Source organism: Palaemon carinicauda, chromosome 26 (assembly GCF_036898095.1).
Source record: "Palaemon carinicauda isolate YSFRI2023 chromosome 26, ASM3689809v2, whole genome shotgun sequence".
NCBI lineage: Eukaryota > Metazoa > Arthropoda > Malacostraca > Decapoda > Palaemonidae > Palaemon > Palaemon carinicauda.
In genome coordinates, this window is record NC_090750.1 from 100,621,531 (window position 1) to 100,639,165 (window position 17,635).

At 35.2% G+C, this 17,635-nt stretch overlaps 1 long non-coding RNA gene across 1 annotated transcript; it reads right to left on the minus strand.

The window, feature by feature from the left end:
- Window positions 1-2,106: 2,106 nt before the first annotated feature.
- On the minus strand, window positions 2,107-15,048 carry LOC137620346 (uncharacterized). Its single transcript, XR_011040049.1, has 2 exons — window positions 14,955-15,048; window positions 2,107-2,615 (listed from the first exon to the last, which is right to left on the minus strand). It is a non-coding gene; the product is annotated as an uncharacterized lncRNA (long non-coding RNA).
- Between the last annotated feature and the right edge of the window lie 2,587 nt (window positions 15,049-17,635).

Consider the following 17,635-nt stretch of genomic DNA (forward strand, 5'->3'; position numbering starts at 1 on the left):
TCTCTTGTACGCTACATGGCTAATGTTTTTTTTTTTTTCCCTGTGTTTTTTGTTGTTAAAACAGCTGTATTTTCAGATCAAAATTACAAAATACAGTAGTAATGTATAAATACAAAATACAGTAATGTATAAATAGAAGACAGTAATAATGCATAAATAGAATATAGAGTAATAAGGCTTAATTAGAAAATACAGTAGCAATGTATAAATAGACAAAACAATTGCAATATAAAAAAAATACCTTCAGCAATTTACAGAAGTTGAAATAGTATTCATAATTGATATGCAACTTTACTATAGAGTACAATTGCCATATAACGACCACTTGCCTGACTCGATTACTTTTCTGGAATCGAATCTAAACCATCCTATGATGACAACTGAAAGTGCAAATTAAAATTAACTCTGACCATGTTGATTCCAAGCAATGTCTGCATGATTTGGTTGCCATCACAAGAGAAACAGAAGAAGAGTTTTGTTAAACTATTGAGCCTTTTTCAGAACTGTGATTCTACGTTGTATAACTTGTTAATCACGAGTGTTTTAGATTTTTTTTTATTTTTTATAAGTTACCTAATAATGACACGCTTCAAACAAGCCAGAAACAAACTCCTCTCCTCACTTTGGGATGCTTAAAAATCTTATTTAACTTTTCCTTAAACTTTGAACATTTCTTTCAGTCATTATTGTTTATGATTACTGTCCACCTAATGAAACATTTTGAAAGCTACCCACTCCAATAAAATGAAATTTAAGTTATTTCCTAAAAATATCCTCAATTTAGATCTAAACTATTCAAAAACCTAAATAACTTTGAAAGCAACCCTCTCCAATAAAATGAAATTTAAGTTATTTCCTAAAAATGTCCCCAATTTAGATCTAAACTATTCAAAAACCTAAATAACTTTGAAAGCAACCCTCTCCAATAAGATGAAATTAAAGTTATTTCCTAAAAATATCCTCAATTTAGATCTAAACTATTCAAAAACCTAAATAACTTTGAAAGCAACCCTCTCCAATAAGATGAAATTAAAGTTATTTCCTAAAAATATCCTCAATTTAGATCTAAACTATTCAAAAACCTAAATAACTTTGAAAGCAACCCTCTCCAATAAGATGAAATTAAAGTTATTTCCTAAAAATATCCTCAATTTAGATCTAAACTATTCAAAAACCTAAATAACTTTGAAAGAAACCCTCTCCAATAAAATTAAATTTAAGTTATTCCCTAAAAATGTCCTCAATTTAGATCTAAACTATTCAAAAACCTAAATAACTTTGAAAGCAACCCTCTCCAATAAGATGAAATTTAAGTTATTTCCTAAAAATGTCCTCAATTTAAATCTAAACTATTCAAAAACCTAAATAACTTTGAAAGCAACCCTCTCCAATAAGATGAAATTAAAGTTATTTCCTAAAAATATCCTCAATTTAGATCTAAACTATTCAAAAACCTAAATAACTTTGAAAGCAACCCTCTCCAATAAAATTAAATTTAAGTTATTCCCTAAAAATGTCCTCAATTTAGATCTAAACTATTCAAAAACCTAAATAACTTTGAAAGCAACCCTCTCCAATAAGATGAAATTAAAGTTATTTCCTAAAAATATCCTCAATTTAGATCTAAACTATTCAAAAACCTAAATAACTTTGAAAGCAACCCTCTCCAATAAGATGAAATTAAAGTTATTTCCTAAAAATATCCTCAATTTAGATCTAAACTATTCAAAAACCTAAATAACTTTGAAAGCAACCCTCTCCAATAAGATGAAATTAAAGTTATTTCCTAAAAATATCCTCAATTTAGATCTAAACTATTCAAAAACCTAAATAACTTTGAAAGCAACCCTCTCCAATAAAATTAAATTTAAGTTATTCCCTAAAAATGTCCTCAATTTAGATCTAAACTATTCAAAAACCTAAATAACTTTGAAAGCAACCCTCTCCAATAAGATGAAATTTAAGTTATTTCCTAAAAATGTCCTCAATTTAAATCTAAACTATTCGATCAAAGAAATAATTTCTCTAAAACTCTCAAAGACTATAAACTATCCCCTTTAGTCTCATTAAAAGCTATACCTACGTCAATCACTATTAATTTCTTTATATAAAAAAAAAAACAAATTAAAGTAATTTATAAACACATTCCTTGAAACATGTCCCTGAACTTTTCATCTTAATATTCTGTCCTTATGAACATCTGCATTTGGTCTCCCATTTAAATAACTTTAATTAGACTCAAATATTTTATCTATATTCATCATACTAACATTCAATAAATCTGTCTTAACTATTTTGATTTAAACTAATAAATTTCCGTAGTTGACCTTTTCTTACTTCATTAATGCCATGACCTTTTCCTTATTTATTCCTTCAACGCCACTTTTGAAAATGAAGTTGGAATTTCGAAAAGATGCGTTGACTGAATTAAATATCTTTGAAGACCTGACAGACTTAAGGGGGAACTCAAAGACTTCATTGAAAGTTTAAAAGCCAAAATCAATAATTCATCCTTAGGAGCTCTCGGCTTCTTGACAGCAGCAGTTGTAGAAGGTGCAGTTAGATTTCTAGTTTCCGTCAAGAACTCCTCTCTTCTTGGCATGGGTTTTTTAATCCTGTAGAAAGAAAATTGAAACATCAGTTTGACATCTGGTAGGATATTTTCCTACACAACAAAATTTCCTGGACACAAATACAACATGAATTACACATTAAAAAATCAGGCTATACAGTATATCAGTTTAGTGAGATAGGTGTTACTGTATGGACAGGAGTAGTGATATGGTAATGAAACAATATGCAACAGATTTTGTAGATTTGAGAGCAAAACCCTTGGGAAAATATTGGGACTTAAATGGCAGGACAGGATTAGAAGTGAAACTATGAGAGAGATTACTCGAGAGCCATGTGTGGATAAGATTATGGTGAGGGGTAGATGGAGATGGTTTGGTCATGCTCTTCACTCTCCAAAAGAGATTAGTTCACCAAACTTTCAACTGGGCTCCTGTGGAGAATTCTTATTTAATTGTTGAGTGGAACTTCTTGTTCTAGGAAAGTCTCCCTACGTCAAGGACAAGATCAGCAGGGGAGGAAAATGAGTACTCTCACTCAAGGCTCAAACACCCTGTTAATAACTTTGATGACGTCGTTCACATACCTTCCCAGGGACCCCAGTGAGATGCTGGACAGTAATCTTACGTTAATTAACTATTGAGACAGTGATGTAGAGTAAAGTAAAAGTTAAAGATATTGATCTGCTGAGTCATCAGCAGCCATTGCCTGACCTTCCTTGGTCCTTGGCTGGGTGAAGACGGGGCTTGGGCGCTGATCATATATCATATGGTCAGTCTCTAGGGCATTGATTTATTGGGTAACCCATAAAGCATCAAAATATTCAACCTATCATGTCATAACACCTACACAAAGTTATTCCACTAACCACGAACCTTCCTATATTATTATTATTATTATTATTATTATTATTATTATTATTATTATTATTATTATTATTACTTGCTAAGCTACAAACCTAGTTGGAAAAGCGGGATGCTCTAAGGCCGAGGGCTCCAACAGGAAAAATAGCCCAGTGAGGAATGGGGACACAAACTACAAGAGAAGTAACTAACAAGCAAAATAAAATATTTTAAGAACAGCAACAACACCATATAAACTAAAGATAAACTTTGAAAACAAGAGTATGAGAAATTAGATAGAATAATGTGTCAGAGTGTACCGTCAAGCAAGAGAACTCTAACCCAGGACAGTAAAAGATCAGGGTACAGAGGCTATGGCACTATCCAACAACAATCTTGTCACACAACTTGAGATGTCTCTACAGTAACAAAAACTTCTGGGTAATTTACACAACATATTCAAATGCTTTGTTATAATCAATTACTGTTTATGAAAATTCAAATCTGATGTATAACTAAAAAAAAAATAGATGTGTGATCAGTGCACAGGTTGACTAAATGGCACACAAGATCTTGGAAACGAAATAATAACTAGGACAAACTTTATACAAAATATTAAAGAAAACTAAGTCTGATAAAGGTCACAATGTACACAGTAATTGTGAAACAAAGCAATTTAATTCAGATCAAATATCAAAGACATTATACACACCAATCTCTTTCAAAATATACACCAGCACTACAATAGTCCTGACCCTACACCTAAAAAAAAAAAACTTAATTCTCCGTAAAAAGATATACTGTTCTCTGCCGTATTTCGGTAAAATCATGGTAACCGTAATTTATACCCTACTTCGTTCTTATCCTTTACGGGTTGGTGACTGTAACATCACTCCTTTACGTCAATATATTTGGCTTTAAAACAACAAATACCTGGCAACATATATATCAGGATTTTTACCATTTTTTAATGCAAATTTTTAAGTGTATGTAGTCCACTGGCAAGCCAAATCCTACCTCGCACTGACGATCGCACAAGCACTTTGGAATTATGAATTAGGTATCATTTGTTCTTAATTGTCAATGGCTATAATTCAAGAACTCGACTCTCACGCCACCTCCTCCACCCAGCCCGTAGCACCAACGCAATCACCAACACAGTCTCAGTCTCTCCACCTCACCACCATTATCGTCTCCAACACCACCAAAGGCCTTCGCTTCTCCCGAGCTCTCACACACCTACCCTTATATTGTACCGGGGTAACACACCCAGGGAACGTCCCACCCCACCCGACCACCCTCTCTTGGCTCATAGACAAAACTATTATTTCTCGTTTAACTTTTCTTCTTCGCTTGTTCTGCAACACACACTTCAAGTTATTATGACCTACTTACAATAATTCTTTGAGTTTTGTTAGGATTCAACTTCATACCCCATAATTTGCACCATGCACTAATTTTAGCTAAATCTCTATTAAGGGATTCACCAACCTCAGATCTACATTCAGGGGATGGAATTGATGCAGAGAGAGTAGCATCATCTGCATATGCAACAAGCTTATTTTCTAGGCCAAACCACATGTCATGTGTATATAGTATGAAAAGTAATGGGCCAAGAACACTACCCTGTGGAACACCGTATATCCCATTCCTATACTCACTATGGTGACCATCAACAACAACTCTGAGATCTATTACTTAAAAAATCAATAATAATGCTAAGAAACGACCCACCCACTCCTAACTGTTTGAGTTTGAAAATAAGGGCCTCGTGATTAACACAGTCAAAGGCAGCACTAAAATCAAAGCCAATCATACGAACTTCCTGACCTCAATCAAGGGATTTCTGTACAGCACTGGAGATTGTAAGAAGGGCATCACATGCTCCAAGGCCTTTACAAAAACCAAATTTCAAACTAGGGAATAGATGATTACCTTCAGCAAACCTACTAAGACGTTTTGCCAGAAGACGTTCAAAAACTTTAGATATGGGAGTCATGGAGCGGTAATCAGTGGGACTTGAGCTACCACAAACACATTTACACAGAGGTGTAACATTACCAATTCTCCAACAAGTGCTAAAAGCTCCTCCTCTTGTTAACTTGCGCAAAATAACAGATAACTTTGGAGCTAAGAAATCTGTTGTCCTTATAATAAAACAAAGGAAAAATACCATTTGGGTTTACACCTCCATAACCATCAAAAATACCATTTGGGTTTACACCTCCATAAGCATTAAAAATACCATTTGGGTTTACACCTCCATAAGCATCAAGGTCCATTAATAGAGCTTTAATTTCACGAGATCGAAAGGCTAAACTAGTTAGTTTAGCCTCGGGAAAACAGGAATGAGGAAGTTCAAGTTTTTCATTATTCTGTTTACTGTCAAAAACATCAGCCAAAAGGGTTGCCTTTTCTTTTGGACAGTGAGTGACAGAGCCATCTGGTTTAAGTAAAGGATGATGATGATGATGATGATATATATATATATATATATATATAATATATAATATATATATATATATATATATAATATATAATATATATATATATATATATATACACTTGCTCTTTATTTGACAGGAGAGATATATAATAGATTTACTCTAACAAGTCCCTTCATTTCTAAAAATGGGTTTATATTTAGAAAGGGTTTTTCTGCTTCCTCATGAGATACATCATTACTATGAATTTCAATATGACAGTTAAGACAATTGCTGACGATTTTACGAGAGAGAGAGAGAGAGAGAGAGAGAGAGAGAGAGAGAGAGAGAGAGAGAGTTGGTTTCCAAATTGCAAAAGTAAATACCGTAATAAAAATCTATACAAAAGAAATCTCAAATGCGTTTTTGGAAGGCGACAGTTAATCTCTCTCTCTCTCTCTCTCTCTCTCTCTCTCTCTCATAGAGGACACTTTGAAAGACGAACTAGATTTATTGTTGAAGGAGATTCAAATTATGGAAGAAAGGCTTGAAATAAATGAAGTAAAAAGGGACATTCAGAAGAAATATAATTGATCATTTGAAGGAAATGAAGGAGAAAATATCCCAATTAAACCGAATTAACCTTGAACAGGAAATTGGAAATGAACAACCGGGAAAGCAAGATATTGAGAAAAGAAGTTACTTCCATCCAGAGACAGACGAGAGGAGGAAGGGATTTGAAGGGTCGCACCGATCACTGGAGGAGAAGGAAGTTCTACAAGATAAAATGACCCAAACAGAGTTCCACGAATCAAGACCTGAGAAGGATATTTTCGACGCCATCCGAGAGGAGAAGCAGAAGCAATGGGTAGACTACAGACACAATCAGGACGAGGGAGAGAGTACAGTTAGAAAACTATTTGATGCTTGTAGTCAGGTTGTGAACTATTTTATCAGAGGAGATGATCTCATTCCAGAGAAAGAAAAAGAGGATAGTGAAAATTAAATAATTCGAAAGTCCAAAATATAAAACCTAAAAATCCCCCCCTCCCAAAAAATAAAAACTAGAAAATCTCCCCAAAAATATAAAAGCTAAAAAATCCCCCCTAAAATATAAAAACTAAAAAATCCCCCCAAAATATAAAAATATAAAAACTAGAAAATCCAAAAAAAATAAAAAACTAGAAAACCCAAGAAGGAAGCAGCCAGAGATAGGAGGCAAACATCAAGATGGCGACTGTTTTCCAGGACCAGAACTTTAGGATCTTTGGACCGACTGACTACCCAGCTTGAAAGATGCTTGGATGGACAGCCCAGCTTGATCAGATGCAAGATTAACTCTCCAGCTTGAACGATGCTTGGAATAATGGCTTGAATATTGTCATCGGACAAAATTGACTATTGATAGACTAGGTGGAGTAAGGGAAGTTGGTCGAGACCTATTTCAGTTTAAAGCGGCTACCCCTGGCGTGGCGTAAAACCCCGTAAGTTCAAAGCCCAGAACACTGAAGTAGGTTCCGGGTTGCTTCTCATCTCGATCCTAGTCAACTATGTCATCAATTATTTACAGACATTCATGATGTACCGATGAATTTTAAATGTCTTCGGACACGATTGACTACTGATAGGCTAGCTGGAGTAAGAGAAGTTAGCCGAGACCTATTTCAGTTTAAAGAGGCTACCTCTGGCGCGGCGCAAAAACCCGTAAGCTCAAAGCCCAGAACACTGAAGTAGGTTCCTGGTTGCTTCTCATCTCAATCCTAGTCAACTATGTCATCAATTATTTAGACACATTCATGATATACCGATGAATTTTAAATGTTGTCTTCGGACACGATTGACTACTGATAGGCTAGCCGGAGTAAGAGAAGTTGGCCGAGACCTATTTCAGTTTAAAGGGGCTACCCCTGGCGTGGCGTAAAAACCCGTAAGTTCAAAGCCCAGAACACTGAAGTAGGTTTCTGGTTGCTTCTCATCTTGATCCTAGTCAACTATGTCATCAATTATTTAAGACACATTCATGATGTACCGATGAGTTTTAAATGTTGTCTTCGGACATGATTGACTAGTGATAGGCTAGCTGGAGTAAGGGAAGTTGGTCAAGACCTATTTCAGTTTAAAGGGGCTACCGCTGGCGTGGCGTAAAAACCCGTAAGTTCAAAGCCTAGAACACTGAAGTAGGTTCCTGGTTGCTTCTCATCTCGATCCTAGTCAACTTTGTCATCAGTTATTTAGGGACTTTTATGATGTACCGATGAATTTTAAATGTTGTCTTCGGACACGGTTGACTACTGACAGGGTAGCTGGAGAAAGAGAAGTTGGCAGAGACCTATTTCAGTTTAAAGCGGCTACCCCTGGCGTGGCGTAAAAACCTGTAAGTTCGAAGCCCAGAACACTGAAGTAGGTTCCTGGTTGCTTCTCATCTCGATCCTAGTGAACTATGTCATCAATTATTTAGACACATTCATGATATACCGATGAATTTTAAATGTTGTCTTCGGACACGATTGACTACTGATAGGCTAGCCGGAGTAAGAGAAGTTGGCCGAGACCTATTTCAGTTTAAAGGGGCTACCCCTGGCGTGGCGTAAAAACCCGTAAGTTCAAAGCCCAGAACACTGAAGTAGGTTTCTGGTTGCTTCTCATCTTGATCCTAGTCAACTATGTCATCAATTATTTAAGACACATTCATGATGTACCGATAAGTTTTAAATGTTGTCTTCGGACATGATTGACTACTGATAGGCTAGCTGGAGTAAGGGAAGTTGGTCAAGACCTATTTCAGTTTAAAGGGGCTACCGCTGGCGTGGCGTAAAAACCCGTAAGTTCAAAGCCTAGAACACTGAAGTAGGTTCCTGGTTGCTTCTCATCTCGATCCTAGTCAACTATGTCATCAGTTATTTAGGGACTTTTATGATGTACCGATGAATTTTAAATGTTGTCTTCGGACACGGTTGACTACTGACAGGGTAGCTGGAGAAAGAGAAGTTGGCAGAGACCTATTTCAGTTTAAAGCGGCTACCCCTGGCATGGCGTAAAAACCTGTAAGTTCGAAGCCCAGAACACTGAAGTAGGTTCCTGGTTGCTTCTCATCTCGATCCTAGTGAACTATGTCATCAATTATTTAAGACACATTCATGATGTACCGATGAATTTTAAATGTTGTCTTCAGACGCGATTGACTACGGATGGGTTGCTGGAGTAAGAGAAGTTGGTCGAGACCTATTTCAGTTTAAAGGGGCTACCCCTGGCGTGGCGTAAAAACCCGTAAGTTCAAAGCCCAGAACACTGAAGTAGGTTTCTGGTTGCTTCTCAATCTCGATCCTAGTCAACTATGGCATCAATTATTTAAGACATTCATGATGTACCGATGAATTTTAAATGTCTTCGGACGCGATTGACTACTGATAGGATAGCTGGAGTAAGGGAAGTTGGCCGAGACTTATTTCAGTTTAAATCGGCTACCCCATGGCGTGGCGTAAAAACCAGTAAGTTCAAAGGCCAGAACACTGATGTAGGTTTCAAGTTGCTTCTCTTGTCCGTGCCTTTGTGCTCCACGGCATGTGAAATATTATTGGTGAGGTTAAGCAAAAGAGGAGGGAAGGAAGGTCGTGGGAACCAGGCCTGCAAACATGTAGGCAAAACCCACCTGATGAGCCCTTTGGTTAAGGCGAAACCCTTATTTATATATATATATATATATATATGTATACATTTATATATATATATATATATATATATAAATGTATACATATATATATATATATAAATGTATACATATATATATATATATATATATACAATTGCTCTCACTCAATATCGAGTATTACTGTTTCAAAGACCTTAATAAGTTCTCAAATCAATTCAACATCAACAACCAATGGAGCAGTTTCAAATCCACAGTAGGAAAATGGCCATTTTCTTCACCAAACTGGCCACGGTGGATTGGTGATGGTGGGAGAATTTAGCACAATCGCTCACAGCAAACAAATCTAGTATGGGTAGCTTTGAGAAGTACAGCTTTGCTGACCGTGGCGATACACGAACCGTTTCACCGCGTTAAGGTATCCCCACTCAGGAGATACCTTGATAACTAGTGGTCTAAGTCTTCAGCTTTATCCATAAATAAAATAATTTGTCTGACAGAATTGGAAAAGGGGACAGAATAATCAAAAAGAAAATCCAAGCCTTAGCAAGAGCGTTATAATATGAGTTGAACTTCTCCAGTGTCTTTGTAAAACTAGGGGGTCACTCAGTAGAGAGCAGACCTCTACCGTTGCAACTTATTCCTCGACCTTGACCTTCACATGTATTAAATGGCGTGGATATTCATACACACAAATATGAACTATGTTTAAAGTCTCTATGACAACGATGTCGAAATTCATGGGTGATTAAGTGAATTGGACATTTTGCTTGACTGTGACCTTCACCCTTGAAATTGACCTTCCTAAATTTAATCATTTCCAGCTTTTAACATACGTTAATTCCTGAAAGTTCCATTACTTTATTAAGATTGTGGACAGGCAGCTGTTCACAAATACACATGCACAAACACACATAAAAAGGGGGTTAAACATAACCACCTTCCAACTTCGTTGACGGAGGTAATAAATACATCGCAAGTTATAAAGGCATCACTGCCTCCTCTTCAAAAATAATAACCCCCCCCCCCCCACTGAGCTACAGACAAACAGGACACTGAAATTGTATACTTGATTGCAAAAATACAATATCATTCTGACCCAAAAACTTATACTTCGGAGCACACGCCATAATACATAGAGAGAGAGAGAGAGAGAGAGAGAGAGAGAGAGAGAGTTTCAAATCCAGAAAAAATTAAAACAAGATGAAAATCTAAAGTACATTTAAGTCTCTATACCAGAGAGAGAGAGAGAGAGAGAGAGAGAGAGAGAGAGAGACTTTCAAATCCAAAAAATATCAAAAAAGATAAAAATTTAAAATACATTAAAGTGTCTATGCCAGAGAGAGAGAGAGAGAGAGAGAGAGAGAGAGACTTTCAAATCCAAAAAATATCAAAAAAAGATAAAAATTTAAAATACATTAAAGTGTCTACGCCAGAGAGAGAGAGAGAGAGAGAGAGAGAGAGAGAGAGAGACTTTCAAATCCAAAAAATATAAAAAAAAGATAAATATTTAAAATACATTAGAGTGTCTATGCCAGAGAGAGAGAGAGAGAGAGAGAGAGAGAGAGAGACTTTCAAATCCAAAAAATATCAAAACAGATAAAAATTTAAAATACATTAAAGTGTCTATGCCAGAGAGAGAGAGAGAGAGAGAGAGAGAGAGAGAGAGATTTTCAAATCCAAAAAATATCAAAAAAGATAAAAATTTAAAATACATTAAAGTGTCTATGCCAGAGAGAGAGAGAGAGAGAGAGAGAGAGAGAGAGAGATTTTCAAATCCAAAAAAATATCAAAAAAAGATAAAAATTTAAAATACATTAAAGTGTCTACGCCAGAGAGAGAGAGAGAGAGAGAGAGAGAGAGAGAGAGAGACTTTCAAATCCAAAAAATATCAAAACATAAAAATTTAAAATACATTAAAGTGTCTATGCCAGAGAGAGAGAGAGAGAGAGAGAGAGAGAGAGAGACTTTCAAATCCAAAAAATATCAAAAAAGATAAAAATTTAAAATACATTAAAGTGTCTATGCCAGAGAGAGAGAGAGAGAGAGAGAGAGAGAGAGATTTTCAAATCCAAAAAATATCAAAAAAAGATAAAAATTTAAAATACATTAAAGTGTCTACGCCAGAGAGAGAGAGAGAGAGAGAGAGAGAGAGAGAGAGAGAATTTCAAATCAAAAAAATATCAAAAAAAGATAAAAATTTAAAATACATTAAAGTGTCTATGCCAGAGAGAGAGAGAGAGAGAGAGAGAGAGAGAGAGAGAGATTTTCAAATCCAAAAAACATCAAAACAAGATAAAAATTCAAAGTACATTAAAGTCTCTATGCCAGAGAGAGAGAGAGAGAGAGAGAGAGAGAGAGTGAGTTTCAAATCCAGAAAACATTAACACAAGATGAAAATCTAAAGTACATTTAAGTCTCTATACCAGAGAGAGAGAGAGAGAGAGAGAGAGAGAGAGAGAGAGAATGAATATGCACAATGGTACAATATAATTCCACTTGACTTTAGATAGATTATATTCAACTAAATTACCCAGTTTGGATCCTTGTGATAATAATTATGAAATTACAATATCAATAACTAGACGGGTGCTCAGTAGAGGCAGCTTATATCTCGGACTCTTGCTCAACCTTGACCTTGACCTTAACATGTATTAATTGACATGGATTTTCATATGCTCAAATATATACCAAGTTTGTAGTCTCTGTGACAACGATATCCAAACTTATTGCTGATTACGTGAATTGGACATTTTGCTTGACCGTGACCTTGACCGTTGACCTTGACCTTCCAAAATTTAATAATTTCCAGTTATTTTCAATACGGTTAATCCCTGCAAGTTTCATTACTCTATGATTAGTATTGTGGCTAAGAAGTTGTTCACAAAAAGACACACACTAACAAACACAATTAGGGGGGTAAGACATAACCTCCTTCCAACTTCGTTGGCGGAGGCATTAAAAAAAAACACAATGACACGAGATTGAATTAGATAATTAGCTAACATTAAGAATATATAAAAAACTACCCCAATCCCACCCACACCCCCACATGCAATAGAGAGACTCTCTTTCCACGGTCCACCAAAAATTTCCCACAAAATAATATTGAATTTAATAATGTGATCACAACAAATCTTTCGATAGTTATAAATTAATTTACCAACAAAAGATAACATCCAAACAAAAAGGATTATAATAAAACTTTAGTTTTCAAAATACTTACTGTTAATATTTTGAATAGTCTCTTCCTAACGGCTGCTGATACTACGTGGTTCAAGGAGCCGTCCCCCGGCCCCCTCCACCTCCCCCTCTATGGTCCTTCCGCTAATTGGGTCGGTGTGTTGAGGAATGTCTGAAAGAAAACTTCAAGATGTTAAAAGGACCAAGAACCGATTTTTGAATACTTAAATCGTAGGTATAACAACGAAATATTATGAAAAAAAATAACCTATCGTTGTGTTGAGGAAAATAACAATGATGTTCACCTAGGTCCCCACTCACCAATGAAGTTGTGATTTTGGAAGCTCGCTCTCTCTCTCTCTCTCTCTCTCTCTCTCTCTCTCTCTCTCTCTCTTCTCTCTCTCTCTCTCTCTCTCTCGTACCGAAAAAGTAGACTGAATTACACAGTGTACTTAAAAAAAAAACACTTACTACACATTCATGAATAAAGAGAAAAACTCAGACGAAGAATAATGCAATTCTAAACCAAGAAGCTTCCTGTCATGCCAGAGGGACTGGTAACAGCTACCCCTCCCCCCACCCAATCCTGCCATCTTAAAATATCAATGCTTCAAACATTTTAACAGAACATAGGATGGAGTTCTAGCTAATTGGCCAAGAGACCATTTACAATTGAGAGAGAGAGAGAGAGAGAGAGAGAGAGAGAGAGAGAGAGAGAGAGAATATTAGATTACTCATACACTAATTGATTTACACTGCCTATTAAAGCAAGAAGTTACCTTAGAATATGTACAATAACCCACCAAGTTATCAGAACCGGACGTCTATAAAACATCTCTGAGAATTACTCCATGTTGTGCAGCCAACAAATCGTGTTGACACGAGAATAATTACAGGTGGTTTCAAATTATTCGAACCTAGACATATGTATAGTATAGGCTCTAGAGTTTTCAAATATGCGGCCCTGAGACTATACAATAAGCTCCCACTAGACACTAGAAAGACGAGATATTATTAAGGTTTTCAGGAGGAAACTGAAGGCTTTCTTGTTTTCTAAATGCTTCGATAGTGTGGATGTGACAATAAACGAGCAATGTATGTTGTGTGAAATGTTGAATGCTTTCGAACGGACATGATAAAATGTCCGTGGAGCTCCTGTAGAGAGTCGGGTTCCCCTGCTGTATGAGACCAGAAAAGTAGCCATTAAAGTAAAGTATAGATTTGAAAACATGAAACCTAGAAACGATCAACTAAATCAAGGTTAGCTAAACTTGAGAGAGAGAGAGAGAGAGAGAGAGAGAGAGAGAGAGAGAGAGAGAGAGAGAGAGACTAATTGGTAGGCGTGGCTAGCCAAGAAATTCAAACTACTGGAAGTGAGACAATGGTTGTTTGTTACAGCAAAATAATTGTATATATTTGTCATAGGGAGTGTATGTATTTGCATTCAAATGAATGACATGTGTATTCATACAGTATGTGTCTACAGAATTATACCAAAGTATTTATTCTTCTGTATTAGCAGAATAAAGAATGAATGTGTGAATGCCGAGTTGTCCAATGAAATGTATATTAGGTAATTAACAAATAACTTTCCAACACATCACCTGAAACACTCTTCATAATTACACTTTGGTAATGCAAATAAGTTACACAAATTACACAGTCTTCACTAAGGATTACACAATATTCACAATTTAAAAATGTGAAAAATATCTCTAATAAAATTTCTTACCAGATTAAATCAAAGTATGTGATTGGAAAGAGGTCTGCAATTTTTTTCTAATAAACTATTGAGGAGATATCAAAATGATAAGACCCTCTATTTCAATCACAGGAACAAAAATTCCATATAAATTAGATATTTATTTGTATTATAAAACCAAGGCATACGGCTACAGGCATTAGAAGGATCTCAATTCATTGTTTTAGTAAGAAATACGATTGTAGGTGATTACAGTGTCCCCTAATTTGAACTCAAACCACACAGCTGCTGCAGTTATACACCGTCCTATTGTTAATAGAAAAGTTAAAGCCACATCTGGAAAAAAATCTCTTCTAATAACCTTAATTTCACTGATTAATGGAATTAACCTCACACGTTAAAGTAGCCATTTTGGGAAATATCTTTACGTGAAATTTCTTCGCCAATAAAAGACCCTTAAAGAAATTCGATGGTTTACTACATCAACGTCTGCAGGTGATTCGAATCTCCAATATCTTGAGAAATAAACATAAAAACAATAAAGTAATAGAAACAAATAAACTTGTAAAGCGTGTGTCCCTCCTTACCCATTGAATCCTTTAATGTTCACAGAATCACAAGTTAAAAAAACGAGACTTAAATATCCGTCTTCGTCTCTCTTGCTCTGGGAGAGAACTGAATCTTCTACGGTCTGTACTGTCAGGAACATCCCTAGACATTCCCTAAAAGTTCCCTAGATCAGAAGTAATTTTTTCAGGTATTTTTCAACATAATAGGCTAAATCTATAGCTTATTAAATGCTGTATTGTGTATACCCTGTTTCTTCTATGATTATAATATATTCTGTATTTACTTTTAATTATGGTCCTTGTTAAACCAAACAGTAAAATCTTGTTTTTCATGACGAACTTATGTTCTAATTTCAGTTTGTTCTCTGAGAGATATATTAATCATATCATAATAGTATTAAGTGGCAAACCTGAAAACTTAATAAAACTAAGTCATCCACAGTAATTATAAATATTTCAATGAAAACCGAATTATTCATAAGCATGTAGATAGTTTTACAGTTACCAAACGTATGGGTATTCCCACACTTGATGTCTTCCCCCCCCCCCCCCAATGACTTCTAAATTTTCCAAATTTGGGGACAAATTCCCAAAATGTCCCTATGGTTAAAGAATTGCTTCAACCAATCAAAGACCTCCACCACATTCGGTATTCCATGGCATTCCCATCAGCTAATATTATTCTAGTATTTTTCTTAGGCAATATTTAAGCATTCTTTAGATAGATATAACAGCAATATTTAATGGATATATACAAGTGAAATGTATAAGCAACAAGATTTAGGAAAAGAAAACGGTACAACTCTTGAATAAAAGAAAACCTTTTAAGGGTAACTATAGTATATTTAGATGTTATGTCAACTTAATTTATTTTGTTACAAAGCCATCTTAGCAAATTTTATGAGTTAATACCTTTAGGAATATTATATTCCATAAATCATAATAACTATGATATAAAATAGATAAGATTTACATAGCAATAATAATTGTATCGGCATAAACTAACAATAGTTTCTTAAAATCTCGAAATAAACTATATAATTATGAAACCACGAGGAACTATCTCAAATTCTAGAATCAATTCCAGGTCTAGCTTGGCAATAGATTCCATATGTAGCCTATTGAATAGCTATTAGTATTGCTATTGTATATACATTTTCTTTGTAATGTATCTTGTTAGAATTAGTCCAACTTTTTAGCTCCTTTCCAAAACTTAATTTTTCCCTTTAATTTTCTCTGACTGTTTCATATTGTTTTTAGCAAAACTATAAACAAAAACTATTTTTTACAACCTTTAAGTCTTAATGTGAATAAGAGTTCAGTAGATTTTCCGTTGAGTAACTATTTAATTCTTTTAAGGCAAAATAAATTGATGATCATATTTCTATTTGACCAAATGATGAAGATTGCCAAAAAGGAAAAAAAAAAAAGAATCCTTACTTTCTTTCCAGAAATTAGCTTGATTTCATTTGTAGAATTTTCTCTTATATCCTGACAGGGTGTTTTAAATATATCCCTATGAAAGGGTAAAAATTCTTACTGTATTAATTCCTATCAGTGCTTATAGCTATAAATGGAAATATCTCTTAACATACGACAATCATATTGAAGCCCTCATAGCTTCACATAAAAAAGGGACCTTCTGACAGAATATTATTATTATTATTATTATTATTACTTGCTAAGCTACAGCCCTAAGTGGAAAAACAGGATGCTATAAGCCCAGGGGGCTCCAACAGGGAAAACAGCCCAGTGAGGAAAGGAAAAAAGGAAAAATAAAATATTTTAAAAAGAGTAATAGCATTACAATAAATATCTCCTATATAAACTCTATAAACTTTAACAAAACAAGAGGAAGAGAAATTAGATAGAATAGTGTGCCCGAGTGTACCCCCAAGCAAGAGAACTCTAACCCAACACAGTGGAAGACCATGGTACAGAGGCTGTGGCACTATCCAAGACTAGAGAACAATGGTTTGATTTTGGCGTGTCCTTCTCCTAGAAGAGCTGCTTACCATAGCTAAAGAGTCTCTTCTACCCTTACCAAGAGGAAAGTAGCCAATGAAAAATTAAAGTGCAGTCACCCCTTGGGTGAAGAAGAATTATTTTGGTAATCTCAGTGTTGTCAGGTGTATGAGGACAGAGGAGAATCTGTAAAGAATAGGCCAGGCTATTCGGTGTAGCCTATGCGTAGGCAAAGGGAAATGAACTGTAACCAGAGAGAAGGACCCAATGTAGTACTGTCTGGTCAGTCAAAAGACCCCACAACTCTCTAGTGGTAGTTTATGAACAGGTGGCTGGTGCCCTGGCCAACCTACTAGCTAAAAATAATTTGGATTGACTTTCTGATACAATACTTTCAATGATTGTCTTGTATTCTATTCACTGGATAAGCTTTGGTGTATTAATATCATTTGCTTAATTGGACAAATGGGAATTAGTATCTTACTAACTCATTTTGAAAACACGCTGCCCAATTTCTCTTCCATTTAGAAAAGTTTCCTGTTTTCAAACTTCCAATTTTTCTCCTTAGCATGATGCTCAATACTACACAGTATTCTATTAGTTTTATTCCACCTGTGACCAAGTCGTGGAATGATCTTCCTAATCGGGTAGTTGAATTGATGTAACTTCAAAAGCTCAAACTTGCAAGAAAATGAATTTACATTGAACAGGCTGACATAACGGATTTTGAGCGA